At 39.0% G+C, this 14,880-nt stretch overlaps 1 protein-coding gene across 6 annotated transcripts in view; it reads right to left on the minus strand.

Moving 5' to 3' along the window:
• The window catches only part of LOC145986678 (fatty acyl-CoA reductase 1-like), a 125,532-nt gene that overhangs the window by 73,475 nt on the left and 37,177 nt on the right, over positions 1 to 14,880 (minus strand). For 2 of the 6 annotated variants that reach the window (XM_083120977.1, XM_083120978.1), the window contains exon 2: positions 146 to 259. The exons of 2 other annotated variants lie outside the window; for them this stretch is intronic. The gene's annotated coding sequence lies outside the window, so the exon portion shown is untranslated. Of the gene's footprint in view, positions 1 to 145; positions 260 to 5,551; positions 5,704 to 14,880 lie in introns of those variants that run through there. 2 more of the 6 variants (XM_083120976.1, XM_083120979.1) reach the window with 2 other exon arrangements.

The following is a 14,880-nucleotide window of genomic DNA, read 5'->3' on the forward strand; positions in this document are numbered from 1 at the left end:
TTGTCAAAACTATTTATGCTTTCCCTGAACCGGGTCTTGCACATAAGGGTAAAAGTGACGCCAATGAATACACATGAACGTCTACAGAAATGCCAGGAAAATTCCAAAAGATAATATTACCGAGATATAAAAAAAATATACATACCAGAAATGGAAGAGTTCTTCACTTCGGTTCAGTTTGCTCAATCTACGGGGTCCGCAGTTCCCGTCCACATCGCCTGCACCCTAGTTCTTCTGAGGTAAACTTTGATGTCTAGCCCTGTAGCGGAAGTGCAGAGTGTCTTAGGTGAAAGTGCACAAAAATAGACAAAGGCAAACAGTGGGCAAATGGCAAAATATGATGCGGAAAACAACAAACACTCCTAAGCTAACAAGTAAAATTATCAGGCGACCAGGAAGTATTAGTGAATTCTGTCTGTGTCAGAGCTACTGTACACAATGTAGGTTGGTCATTGTTAGGTATATTCAAACTATAACAATTCATTGTTGAATATCTTGGCTAGTATGGTGCTTTGACTCTTACTCATGCTTTATCGTTGTGTGTGTGTGGAGCCGCGGTGGTCTAGTCGGTAAGGTGTATGACTGCCAGGGGGAGACCCGGGTTCGATTCCAGCGGGGTGGGTGATATAAGGGCGGAATTTTTCCGGCCTTGTCCCCGTACGAAGCGGCACTAGGATTCACCCAGCCTGGGGGCAACCCTGGTGAGGTAAATGCGGCTGGAGTATGGTGCTGATCACTTCACCTCCACAAATGGCCTAGATAGAGATCGTGTGGGGCCTTACCTCCATATCCTTCTAAATGTGCCTCATGGCAGGGTGTAATGTGCACGTGTGTGTGTGTGTGTGTGTGTGTGGAAATATATTATTTATGTACGGTATATATAGATAAAATGTAGCTGTCTTGCCTAGCCTAATGGTTAACGCTCTAGCATCTAGCATAGAGTGTGAGCGGTCCCGGTCAATCCCATGGGGGGGGGGGGGGCTCAAATATCTATGTTAAAGAGAAGTTTGGAGTTTCGGTCCAGGAAACCAGACAGCATCGGCGATGGGACTCTATGCGCTGACGTTTCACTCAATGAGGCATCTTTGGACCTCAAAGAGCTGATATGGACTTTTGTTGGCGACAGCATTTACAGAGGATTGTTAACTGCCCTAAGGTGTATCCTAGCCCTCAGTGTAAGCTGCATTTTTTGTATGAGTTTCTTTTTCAGTTCACTTTATGCACAGAAAGGCTAATCAGGACTGGACCAGTTTAAAATGGAATCGACACAATTTACCTGCACCGGCTATCGAACCCCTTGGCCACAAGGCGATGGCTCTGCCACTGTGCCACCGGGAGGCGCCTCTAAGCTAGATGTATCCACTCCAAGAGATTATCAGTCATTTACAAGTTACGAAACAAAGAAAGGGAAAAAATTATAAAACTGAATCAAATAATCTAGTGCATATCAAGGACCAATGTATTATATGGAAGAAAACTACACTAAGGCATCATCCTAAGAGTAATCGTCATTACGTAGTACATGTTAGAACAAGCGCAACAAAACTAAGTCTTACCATAAATTCGAACTGATCATTAACAGACTGTAATACATCATGTAGATCACGAAATTCGTCAATACTTACAATGTAACCTACAGTTAGGTTTTATCAGAAGAAAACAAAGTATTCATGTGTCAATTCCACGTTTTGTGTAGCTAATAATAATAATAATAGTTCTCTCACAAGTCACAAGTTCTATCACTAAATTGCAACATCCTTAAAGGCACTGGCATTGCCTAATAAAAGAATGGGTAAACCTTGTTCTCTATACAAAGTTTAAAGAATACATAGTGTGCATATTTATGAACGTTCTTATTTTTCCTTGACCAAAAATGTCGTGGGACATATTAATAGTTGCCAAAATTGGAACGCGACAAACCATATACAACCCACTCACAATATGCAAAATAAGTCAAGGTGAACAATAACCGAATTTGTCTTGAACTCACGCACATGATTTTTGGAAAGTGTCTTGAGAGTTGACGCCGTTCGCTCAGAACGAAGGACATCATAGATCATGCACATGAATAACTGTTATGTGGGGAATTTTGCTTACTCTTTCATCTAATATGAAGCGATAAATTGCAACAGTCGTACTTTTTTTCTAATTAAAATGCCATTAAATATTTATAATGTATCATATTATGCACTTACTGTATTTCATATTAGTATTTTGTCTGTTTTGTGAAATCATGAAATGCGTTCTATTTTAATTTCTTTTTTGTGACATGAAAAAGTATGGATCTATATAAATCTTTAGTGCATATCAAGGATTAATGCTTTCTCATGTTCGTTACTTTTGCCACTAATGCTTCTGTACAGAATTACTAAAAATCGAGCGTGTATTAAAAAAAAACTCAGAGGGGCGTTATTTCCAGAAAACCAATCACCTTTCACTACCAATAACAGCCTCACCTGTATGTATTCCAAATTGGCACATTCAAAGCGATTATTCTCGAGCCACGGCATCCACGTTTATGGTAGAGATTATTCCCATCTGGGACAATATGAGGTTTAGCCGTACCTTGTCCTGCAGTTTTCCGCAGTGTCTTTTACGTAACCCCTTTTGCAGCAATTATGCAACCCGCAGAACGAATCTGCATTGAAAATATGGGTCATACGAAATTACCAAGCTATGAGCGTTGCCAAATTATAGTTAACTGGTTGCAGAAAGCTTCCGTACTCTGCACTCTTGTTCGTTACATCATTACTCGCAATGCTTGTGTGTGCGTATACGCACGACAGATTTGTAGCCAACTTTCGTTTCCACGAACTCCGTGGTAGAGTGGTCAGCGTCACGCACTAATGTCTCAGGTTCGAACCCTGGTCAAGGCATGCATATATGTTAGACCCACCATCTGTCCATCCCCATAGCCGCAATTACCCCAAGAGGTAGAAAAGCGACGTAAAATTACCGAAACAGAAAAAAAAGCTGTAGTTTTTTGTTGCTTTCTTTCGCATGTCAAAGGCAAGACTTACTTTGTCCCTCTGCACAATGTTGGCTTTGTAAGACCACTTTATGAGCCGATAGGTAATCAGGATAGAATCTAAATTGCGGAGTCGCCGAAATATAGAGAAAGCCGCGATACGTAATGCAGGAACAATTAGTGGCGTATTTAGTAAGGGAAACCAATCCCTCATCCTCTTATTTGACTCAAATATTACATTTATCTCTGCAAGGAGGATTCATAACTTCTAAATACCACAGTGTGGACTTTAAAAAATGCACAGAAAATAATTAGAACATTTTCTGAAATGCCTTGAATAATGTTCTAATGTGCCAATAATAGTGAAATCTGAAAGATTAACAAGTGATTTATCAAATAATGGTCCTTCAACGTGCTCGTGCAGTCTAAGGCTTCAGATTTTTGGGCTAGGGCTACCGGACGCGAACTGGTTCGTGTCTGCTTGGGTTGGAAGCATAAGTACTTCTCTCCTGAGATTTCGGCCAGTGTATGGGACCGTTGGCCACCCACCATTGGAAATTGGAAAGCTGCGAATGGGTAGTGTAAGCCGGTCATGGAGACCTTCAACGACAACTGGGGGTTCGTCGTGTTGGCCACACGTCACCCTGCAACTGTTTGGATGATCACCCATCTCTGCTGAGTCATGTGGGAGTGAGGCCGGCAGTCAGCAGGTAGGTCTTGGCCCGCAGAGGTTGTTGCTGCAACGGTTATTCTCGAATAATGATTATATTGAAGACATTTCTTACATGTTATTATGCTGCATAAAAAAAGTTTTGTGCAATATTAATGCGTTATCGTTATATTTTCTACAGGTCTAGGTTCTCACAAATTTATCGTAAAGTGATGGATAAATCTTTACTATAGACATTAGACATACAAATCACAGGGACACACTGCTCCGGAGAGACATGGGTAGATTAGAGTGCCGAAAGGACGCATGCATCTTTATCTATTACCACAAGAGCACTGCAGTTCTTATTCTCGTTGTCTGCAGTTTGCTCTGTCAAAGATTACATATTTGCCCAAAGATGTCGACACATGATTGTCTTGATTTTCTTGTCACAAAGCTCATGAATAACTAAAAAAAAACTAGTGGATATTTTATTATCTTTTATACTTGGTAATTTGATGGAAAATAAAGCTGTTATTAATTAGATAATAATACTTTACAATCTAATTTCAAAAGTTCTAATAAACTATTCTTTCACGAACTCATAATAATGTTTTTCAGGTAAATATCTTCGAATTTTGATGCATAGAGTTCTGAAACTGTGAGGAAAATTAACAGGGTACGATTACACTCTGCGTCGACCAGTCACAAAATTTGATTGCTAATCCTAAACCTGGTCCTCCAAACCTAACCACACATGCGCTTATTACAATTCCGCTTAGTTTTAATAATGCATATGTGGTTAGGTTAGAAAGTCCAGGTTTAGGGCAATCAATTTCCGTGACTGGTCGACGAATAGTATGCTCGTAGACGGACCCACGAAAAATACAAATTAAAGAAACTGATGTGCAAATACTTGTATTTTGGAGACAATCCTTTTGAAAGAAATGTAATAAGATTGTTACATTTCACATTACATCTTTCAAAAATGAAAGTTCGTATTTTTGCCAAAATCCGTTTGAAGGAAGCACAGTTGAACTGACCGTGAAAGTGGAGTTCATTTTTGTCTTTAGAAACATTTAAAATTCGCGACGATGGCTTGAGAGACAAAGTTTTATACCAAACATTGCATTAGTTTTTACTAACCACTAAAACCTTAATCTTCGACAAGACATCTCCCAAGCCAACCGAAGAAATTGGATGTAAAACCTTCCATTGGCATTGTCGTAAATGTATATGAAACATGTGCACATTCATACATGACCTCAGGTCAGCACGTGTACAGTAAGCACAAGTATCTGTTTATCAGTCACATAGTAATTCGGATGTCGCTTTAAACTGTAGGTACAGTCTCGATTAGCCTTTTGATGCATAAAGTGGACTTGCTTGATTCTTGCAAAATTTCGTTACGATAGTCTGTACGTGAAATACCTTAAGTTTGTTTACACACACAAATGAATCTGTCGCCTGCAACTCAAAGTATTAATAGCGTTAATTATTACTAGTAGCAATGTAAGATTTGGAGAAATATGTTTAGAACAGAACAGTGAAGAAACTGAAGTGAAAAGAAACATAATTTGGCTAAGGGCTAAGTTAATATATAGACTTGAGTAGTTGCACAATTCAGGCTGCAATATAGGCAAAGTAATATAAATATAAAGTGGAATCTTTAAGATGCTAAGGGTCCAATTAGAGAGAATATCTACTTCAGGACGTAAAAATAATTTTCAATTAAGCTAATAATATTCGTTAAGTACTATAATTTTTATCTGAAATATTTTTCTACTTACTGAATATTGCATTTTTAAAGCTTTGAGTGAATAAACATGACAACTATAAGAAGAACTGCTACCGATATTGCCTTCTACTTTTCTATCTTGATGCAAGATGAAAACAAAAAGTACGCGGTCCTCTTGTTTAACTCTCTTCCTTACCTAGAAACCGAGCATTCCTGCATAAGCTTTCCTTCTTCGGCAGAGCTATTTCGGTTCGTCCTCAGAGTTGCTACTTGCACTGCGCGAACACTTTCTCTTCTGCGGACCAAGCAGACGGTAACACTTTGAACGAGACGGTTAAACAGTGTTGTGACGAGGTGGTCGACCGAGCTCTCGGGTTTGGAGAAATGATTCTTGCAGCGGCGACCAATCACGACGCCTCTAGCCTTATGTAACGCAAACTAGGTCACTGGGATTCTCATATATCTCTTTCTCTCCAGCGGCGGGAGAACTCGATGGCGGGAAAATCTTAAGGCGGGAACGAAGACAAAGGGACCACCTTATCTTATCCCTTTCCTCACCCTTAACTACCAGAATACCGGTATTGAAACAAGTGAACTGATCTTAACCTGAACAGGCCTCGATTCACAATCTGTAACGTTGAGCACATCCTATTATGATACTCGGAAGGCTTTCGATAATGTTTATCTTTCTAGTTATATAATTTTTGGACAGTCTCGGCTAAGGGTTAGGCCGACGCATGTAAACTTGTTTAGAAAGTGTATCATGGTTTTACGCTGACAATATTCCTGCCTTCCTGAAGTTCCCTGATCTTACACACACTGGCGTGCGCAAGGGGGGGCTGATGGAGTTACATCCCTTCCCGAAATATTGGAAAAATCAAAATTTTCAAATGAAAACAGTAAAGAACTCACGGAAAACCGAAGTGGTAATTTCACACCCCTCTTAAAATGACCCCCAATTATCAGTTTTGTCTTTGAACGCAGCTATGTAAAGCTTAACGCCCACTGAGACGAGGCAACGGAAAGCAACAGACGCGTTTCCGTCGTCTCATTGGGTGATAACCGTTGAGATAGCCCGGAGACTTGTGGCAAGGAAATTCCGCTTCAGTTCCGCGCGTTTCCCTGTCGTTGGCGTTACACCATTTGATTTGAATAGAAGCAGACAACAAAAGTTCTGTTGTCGCGTTCCCTTGCGTCTCAGTGGGCGATATGCTTAATACTTCACCTTTACAATTCCATCCCATCCTGAAGAAAAAGAAATAAACAAAATCCTGCGTGAGCTAGTGTTTACACAGAACGTTAATGCTTACTCTCTTACTGTTACCAAGCCACAGTGATAGCAAAGGATATGTTTTTGTTCCGAATGATTGATTTAATATACCCAAGGTAATAGGTGCGTGAATTTAAATTGTTCTCTCTCTCTCTCTCTCTCTCTCTCTCGACTGCGATCACAGGAAATACTTTCGTGCTAGAGGCCGTGATGGATGAAACAGTCTATCCGGGGGACGTTTGGAGGTTGAGGGACTGGCTATTCTGGAGTCAGAGCCAGAAGGTTGAAACGACTTGCAGCCCGAGCTGGCCAGAACCTGGAAAGATGGCTTTTCTAGGGCACACATTAATTAACGTGTAAAGTTAAACGGTGTGACTCAGCTGTTAGCATATGCAGATGATGTAGACTTACTGGGGGATGATGTAAATACAATAAAGAATAATGCCAAAATATTTTTCAAAGCAGCTAAAGAGATAGGTTTCGACGTTAGGAAAGAGAAAACTAAGTGTTATGTAATAATCAAAATCTAATTATTGATAACAACTCATTTGAACCAGTTTCTAAATTCAATTACTTAGGAGTAATATTAACAAATGAAAATTATATTAAAGAGGAAATAAAAAGCAGGCTTCATTCAAGAAATGCATATTACTTCTCTCTTCATAAACTTTTGTTTCCTCGTTTAATACAGGGTAGGAAATAACCTTTTGCTAGGGGTCTGCTGGAAAAAGTAACAGCAATTACGAAATTATGGTAATACCAAATGTTTACTACGACAATTGTGGTTACAAAAACAAAATTAAAAGTTAGTTCACGACAAAGCACCTTGCTGCAAGGCAAATGCTAACCAAGACCTTCTTCGGCGAAGTGGCATTGACTTCTTCATCAGTTCTGAATGGCCGGGTGCATCACCGGACCTGAATGCAGCGGAGCACTTTGGGGCTATTCTAAAGGATGCAGTTGAGTCCTTGATGATAGTGGAACGTGGACCGGACCGCTATTCCCGGGCAACACTCCATCTGGAACAAGTCCTCCGTGACAAGGAATGGAATACAGACTTGTTTGCAAATCTTCTGAGCTCCTACCCTGATCGTCTTCGTGCTGTGAGAGAAGCAAGCGGCGGACATACTAGCTTTTAATTTTGTTTTTGTAACCACATTTGTCGTAGTAAACATTTGGTATTACCATAATTTCTTAATTGTTGTTACCTTTTACTGTGGACCCCTAGCAAAAGGTTATTTCCCACCCTGTATCTAAGAGACTAAAAGTTAAAATATACAAAACAGTAATTTTGGCTGTAATATTATATGGATGGGAAACTTCGTCCCTTACATTGAAAGAGGAACATAAATTGAGAGTATTTGAAAATAAGATCCTTAGGAAAATATTTGGGCCTAGAAGGGATGAGGAGACAGGTGAGTGGAGAAATTTACATAATTTAGAAGTACATAATTTGTATTCATGTCCAGATATTATTAGAATGATTAAATCAAGAAGACTTAGGTGGGCAGGCTATGTGGCACGAATGGGAGAGGAAAGAAGAGTTTACAGGATTCTTGTTGGGAAACCTGATGGTAAGAGACCAGTAGGAAGACCAAGACGAAGATGGAGAGATAACGTTGAGATGGATCTAAAGGAAATTGGTAGGGATGGAAAAGAGTATATAGATCTTGCTCAGGATAGGGCCAGATGGAAGGCCTGTGTTGCTGCAGCCATGAACCTTCGGTTTCAAGAAGGCTAGAGAGTTAGTTAGTTAGTTAGTTAAAAACAATTAGAAAGGAGTTTACGAGTAAAATTGTTGGGATCGGGGCATCGACTTTTTTTAAAAAAATAAAAAACCTAATTTACCGCGCCCCGAGTTCACTAAGGTTTAGGACCACTGACACTACGGATAAGTGTTCTCCATGTCGATTTGGTTTAATATGTTTGTAGAGTCCATCACCTCCATGACCAGTATATTTCTCTTCTGACTAAAGCTTTCTCCTTTTAGCTGTCCGTTCTCAAATGGCGAAAGGAATGAACGCTTCTAGCCACAATCAGGACCTGATTTCCTCAATAATAGATCTATTGGAGCTCTTTCTTATACCGCAGTGAATTCGCAATCTACACCAGTCCCGAAGTTCATGAGAAGCAATAATGTTTTCCGACTTTCATGTTCGTGCAAGGTCAAAGATTCCACAATTCTCATTTTTGGTTGAAAGTGAAGCGTATCATTATTTTTTTGACATCAGCTTTGCTTCTTTTTTTCACAATTATTATTTTTCTTCTCAATGTTTGATCTTTAACATCTTGAGCCGAGATAATCGTAATTCTACATTACCTCATGCTCTTCTTTGTCTATAAATATATCTGATTTCTTGTACTGTAAAACAAATTGTACAACATATTGTGGAGCTTGTTTTCTCAGTTCACGTAAACTCACTAAGAATGATACTGCACTTAAACTCCAGAATGATGAAGCCGTTTCATTCGCGACTTCACCTCGAATTAGAAATTCTCGTCTCGTTCTCGTTTTTATCTCGAAGACAGTCTCTATCTCGCCTCAAAACTTTAAAGAAAGTTTACAAAAATGTAAAATAATTACTTATTAAAAACATACCAAGAACATAAGTTTTCACACTTTTTCGTATTCATCACTTATTTTATTTTGAATCATTTTCCTGCCAGTTGTACCTATTAGGGATGAACAATAGCCAGGACACAACGCGCTTGCCCATCGTGGCGGCTTGGTACATAAAAACATAGTCAAACCATCGCTGCTGGTTTTTGGTTTTCGAGACCGAAGTCCGTTGCTTTTGTTTTCACGTAACACCCATATTGTCCTCTCGATGCTGACTCAACAGCTATTTTTTTGGAATTCATACCGGGGTCCTCTCACACCAAAGGCTAGAGCGTTAACGATTAACCTGCGCGGGAACCTAAGTAACACATACAGGGTGTTTCCGCGACCTTGCATCAAACTGGCAGGGTGGATGGAAACTGACGCAAGTACCAATATGAGATAACGAACCCTCCGGTCCGGAGACGCGTCATTAAAAAGTTACAAGCCAAAACTAGTTTGGATGACGATTGGGTGCCGAGCCGAGGGACACCACTTGCATCCCCTCCTGGTAAGAATCCTTGTTGCCTGTGATATCGTCAGAACGACTCCAAGGATGTTAGAGCGGACGCGACAGAGCTTGCGACGCTGTTGTGCCTGCCTCGGCGCTGGGGGCCGACATTCTGAACACGCACCGTAACGTATAATAATGTCGATATTAAATCTACAAGCCGCATCTTTCAGTTGTCTCATTCCACTCTCATAGGCAGCCCCAACTAGTTTTAGCTCATAACTGTGTAATGAAGCGTTTCCAGATCGAGGTTCCTAATCTCATATTGGTACTTGGGTCAGTCTCATCCACCCACCCAGTTTGATTCAAGGTCACGGAAACACCCTGTATAACGTATGCATAAAATGTACCCTACACCCCCTTCCTCCCCGCACATTGCAGCATGACGTGAAGACAAGGACGTGGACGTGGACAAGGGATGTGGACGTATAACCCCCCCCCCCCCCCATCTTGACCATTTGTGAAGGTGATGTGACCAACACCAGCTACCGGCCTCCAACACGGAGGTTTGCCACCTATTTATTAGAGGCTGACTTAAAGTCCAGAGCTGCTCCATGCTCGAATTAGATTTGGTCTGAATTTTGTTATTTAGCGTCGTTCTTCTACCTCTTTTGGCTAATCGCGAAGATGAGGATGAGTGTTGATGTGATGAAACTGATGAAGGACACTCACAAGGAACACCCATTCCAAGATGGCGGAGTGGTTAGCACATTTGTCCCGGGTTTGAATCCAGGGTGTTCCTTGTAAGTGTCCATCATATCATCTCTCATTCTCATCTTCACGATTGCCAGAAGTGGAAAAAAAGCGAAGTAGAATAAATCAAATCAATCAACCTATGCCAAGAGAAGAATGTTCGACAAAAAATGATATACGCACTGAAATACTCAAATAACGGAAAAGAAAACGTACCCCAATTTGCTTTCCTCGTTTCTTCTTTCACTAAAGAAAACCTGACGTTTGTGGATTCTTGCACCAGTTCTCTAAATTGTTTGTCTTTCGCGGACCTTGCTGTTTTATTTTTTTTTCCTTTTTATAAACAGAGCATTCGATATATTTTTTGTGTTTTTCATAATTCCCCGAATGCCATTATGAACCGACTCGTTACATAATATCCAATAATTAAGAACACATTACATAAAATCTAAGTAATTCGTTTACAATACCCATGGAGATAATAACGTTTTATGTAACTTCCGACACATTGTAAAAAAAAGCTTTAAAATTCCTTTCCAGTATCTATTATTTTGTCCCAATAGGAATATTGTAATAGCCACCAGTCCATTATATCGTGTCAGTTTCTTGTAATGCTTTGAACCTGAACACAGTAATGGAATGGCCATATGGAGATTGAAGTAAATTGGTAAGGATGTTGAAGAGTAGATTGATCTTGCCGAAAAATGGGCAGGTGGAAAACATTTGAAAACCTCTGTCCATTTTATTGATTTTTACACAGGAGCACCTTATTTTTCTGTTCGCATGGTCATTCTTCTTTCCCTGTATACACAATCAAAACCTCTTCGTAATGGATGGGAAAAGCACATTGTATTCTGGTACAATTCCTAGTTAGAAAGACCCTTCACAGAGCTATCTGATAATATCTTGACTTCAGTTTGGCTTAAAATGGACAAGGACGTTCTTTCCCTGTGGTCTTCAGATGTTACTGCGGCAATAACATTTCGGGTTTGTTAGGTATTTGAGCAGAAATGCCAAAGCAAAACCTGCGTTAGATAAAATATATCAGGAACCAGATACAATTTAATACAAATAATTTTCAAAATTCCATAAATTAGAGTTTTACGTGAAAAGTCACATAGCATAAACTTTATGACTAAAATTTCCCTGCAACTTTTAAATCTTCTTTTTAAGCACGGTGTATATAAATTAATAACAAAATGGAATAACTATACATTTCAGTACACTAACAGTATGAAAAGTGAAATACAAATATGAAAAATAGGTGTGCTGCATATTCACTCATGTGGTATATCGAGTAGAAGAGTATCCCCACAATTTTAATAATAATAAAAATTGTTAATAATAATAATACATTTGGAATAAAATTGGTTATTTTATTGGTTTATATTAGTTATTATTGTTTCTACTGTTCAAGCTTTATCAATGACCTGGCCCCTACAAAAAATTCTGACATTGCAGGTCTGTAAGTTACGTTTCGTGCAATAAAATTTAAGAATATTTTTGAAAACGCCATATTAAACTCTGTCCAATATGCTGGCATGAATGTCAACGTGTCTCAGCACGTGTATCTTCTGTTTAGAACGCCTGAGGCAATCAGTGCAAATAACATAAGACAAGAGTTTTTTCTTCCAACAAATTGAAAGTGAAGAAAGAATTGGGTCTGACCCCACTTAGCATGTGCAATGCAATGACATGGCAGGCCACCTTCTTTCGTTTCCTCTTGTTTTGAAGTTGGAGGAGAGAGAGGGAGGGGGGTCTCAGAAGACAAATCTCATTGGCCTGGAAAGTCAGGTAAGTCCAATCAGAATGCCTTCTGAGAATGCTCTGTAAAAAAAAAAAACTGTTGCCCTAAAACCTACTTTGTCGTTAAGAGTGATGAATGCATGCATTCCATTACAGATTAATGATTGGATTAAATGATACACCCGGCCTGTTATTATTGAGGACGATTTAGAGTAATTAATGTGTGATTGGCTTGACAGTGACAGGAAATGGTTTGTACACCGTAAGTATTGCTGGTTATTACGTGCTAGTAATGTTGAATACAGGGTGTTCTAGAAATCTTGCAACTATAATTTTGATCAATAAGGCCATGCATGCAAGAAATATTCATAATGGGGAGAGGGGGCACATTGTGGTCATCCAAAGTTCCGTAACATTTGCAATAATTCAAGATAGAATTTCGGCATGAGACCGAGCCTTTGATATTGAGAAATGAACCTTAGCCGAACTTACTTAACTATATGCGACTTCTTCATACATACCAAGCGAATATTTAGACAAAGGTTGTGTTTTTTAGTCTAATATTTGCAAAGGTTTTTTTTTTTATTGTGAACCTATGCTGCCTTCTTTCATATTAACACGGAAAAATTCTCCAATCATTAGATTAATCGATTGAATTGGTGTTTTAAGTCCACTTTATGCACAGTAAGGCTAATCGGGACTGGACCTACAGTTTAAAGTGGGATCCGAACCATTATGTGCCCCCCACCGGGTATCGAACCCGGGACCCCTTGCTTACAAGGCGACGACGCTACCACTGCGCCATCGGGGAGGCAATCATTAGATTATTAAGTAAACATAATAATATTGTCTTGAATGGAATTGATTTGGATTTTGCTTTTAATATTAAAAACTTTCTATATAGTTTAAAAAAAACATATTAGATATAATATACAAATAAAACAGATCCAATTCTAGAGTGATATATTTATAGTCTCAAATACAATTTGTAGCTTTTATCTCATAAATCTAAAAATAAATTTTGTATACATATAAATGAATTCAAATTTGAACTTTTGCTTTGTATTGATTATTGCTGTTTCTTATTTAAATAGTTGTATTTGCATAATTTCTTTATTATTCTCAAGCTTTTATGGCTTGTTACATGTTTATTCTGTGCTTAAGTTTTCTCCTCTGTTCAAAATTTGTAATATATATAGGTATATATATATATATATATATATATATATATATATATATATATATATATATATATATGTGTGTGTGTGTGTGTGTGTAATTTTTTGTATTTGGGTAACTTTCATATTTGTATAACTTTTTGTATTCGTATTTATCTAAGGTTTTGTGTAATAATTACTATGTGTTTGTAGCATGTATTATGTATTTATGTAAATTATATTGTATATAGCAAATTGTAATGCCTATTGTAATTCGAGCATTCGCTCTGTTATAGGCGACTGGTTAATAATAAAATAAATAAATAAATAAAATCCAGTTTTTCTAAGGTTCTTAACGTCGAAACGTGGCATCAAAGAGGGGGAAAAATACATTATTAAGATTAAGAACTGTTGTTTGCCTTAATGGCATCTACACGCTGTTCATTGGTTTGGTTTATTTTTCTCCGCTTTTCTGCCACTTTTGGCTAATGAAGACGATGAGGATGAGTGAAAATATGATGAAATTGATTAAGGGACACTCACAAAGAACACCCATGCCCTGGCCTCACCCCCACGGAGCTCGGCTCTACACACTATGTGCCTATATGTTGTTTATACATACTATACGAGATGAGATCTGGTAGCGTGTTCGCCTTGTAATCAAGGGATCCCAGATTCAATACCCGGTGGTTCGGATCCCACTTTAAACTGTAGGTCCAGTCCCGATTAGCCTTACTGTGCATAAAGTGGACTTAAAACATCAAATCAAAATTTAAAAAAAGAAAAAAAAACGAGATGAGATCGAGACATTGTCAAGTCTCGTGACGTCTCAACACCATCCCGAGGATTTAGTACCGTGAAAGAAGACGAATACATTTGGTTGCATGCATTATTACCAAGTTCTTTACATATCCTTACCTAGGTATGCTGAAAATGCAAGATTGTTTAATACTGAAATCGATTTTGAGCCACGGGTAGGGAACACGTTATTCTGTTTCTATTCCTTCCATCTTACATTAGGGCCTCAAGGAGGGTGGGGATTTTTCAGCAATGTTCCTGCAAGAAGCAGCTCTGGGGTCCATCCAGTTTCTAAAAAAATGGGTACCTGAGAGCTGCCGGGACGTGGTGCTGATCACGTCACACCCATAATTTGCCGAGACTGTGCAGGTGTGGATCTCTCCGAACCCTTCCTCCCATGCTGCAATGCGGAGGATATAGCTTTACCTTGTATTTGAATTTTTATACTTTACGTCACTTTTCTGTCACTTTTGGCTAATCGCAAAGATAAGGCTGATTAGTGATGAGATGGAATGAATGAATGGACAATCACAAACACATACACAGGACACAAGGTAAGCCCCACGTAACATTATACTGGCTGTGGGTATTGTTGGTCCACAAAACACTTTCCATGGTGTACTACGTATTTGGGTATCTTTAGAAAGGGTCAGTTCTTTCACCTCCATGGGGAGATCGAGAGTCCAGTACTTAACGCGCTCGTCCACCAAGCCAAGACCTTGTGTGCGTGTGTATTTACATAGCAGTCCAT

Source organism: Lepisma saccharinum, chromosome 4 (assembly GCF_977018435.1).
Source record: "Lepisma saccharinum chromosome 4, izLepSacc3.1, whole genome shotgun sequence".
Classification (NCBI taxonomy): domain Eukaryota; kingdom Metazoa; phylum Arthropoda; class Insecta; order Zygentoma; family Lepismatidae; genus Lepisma; species Lepisma saccharinum.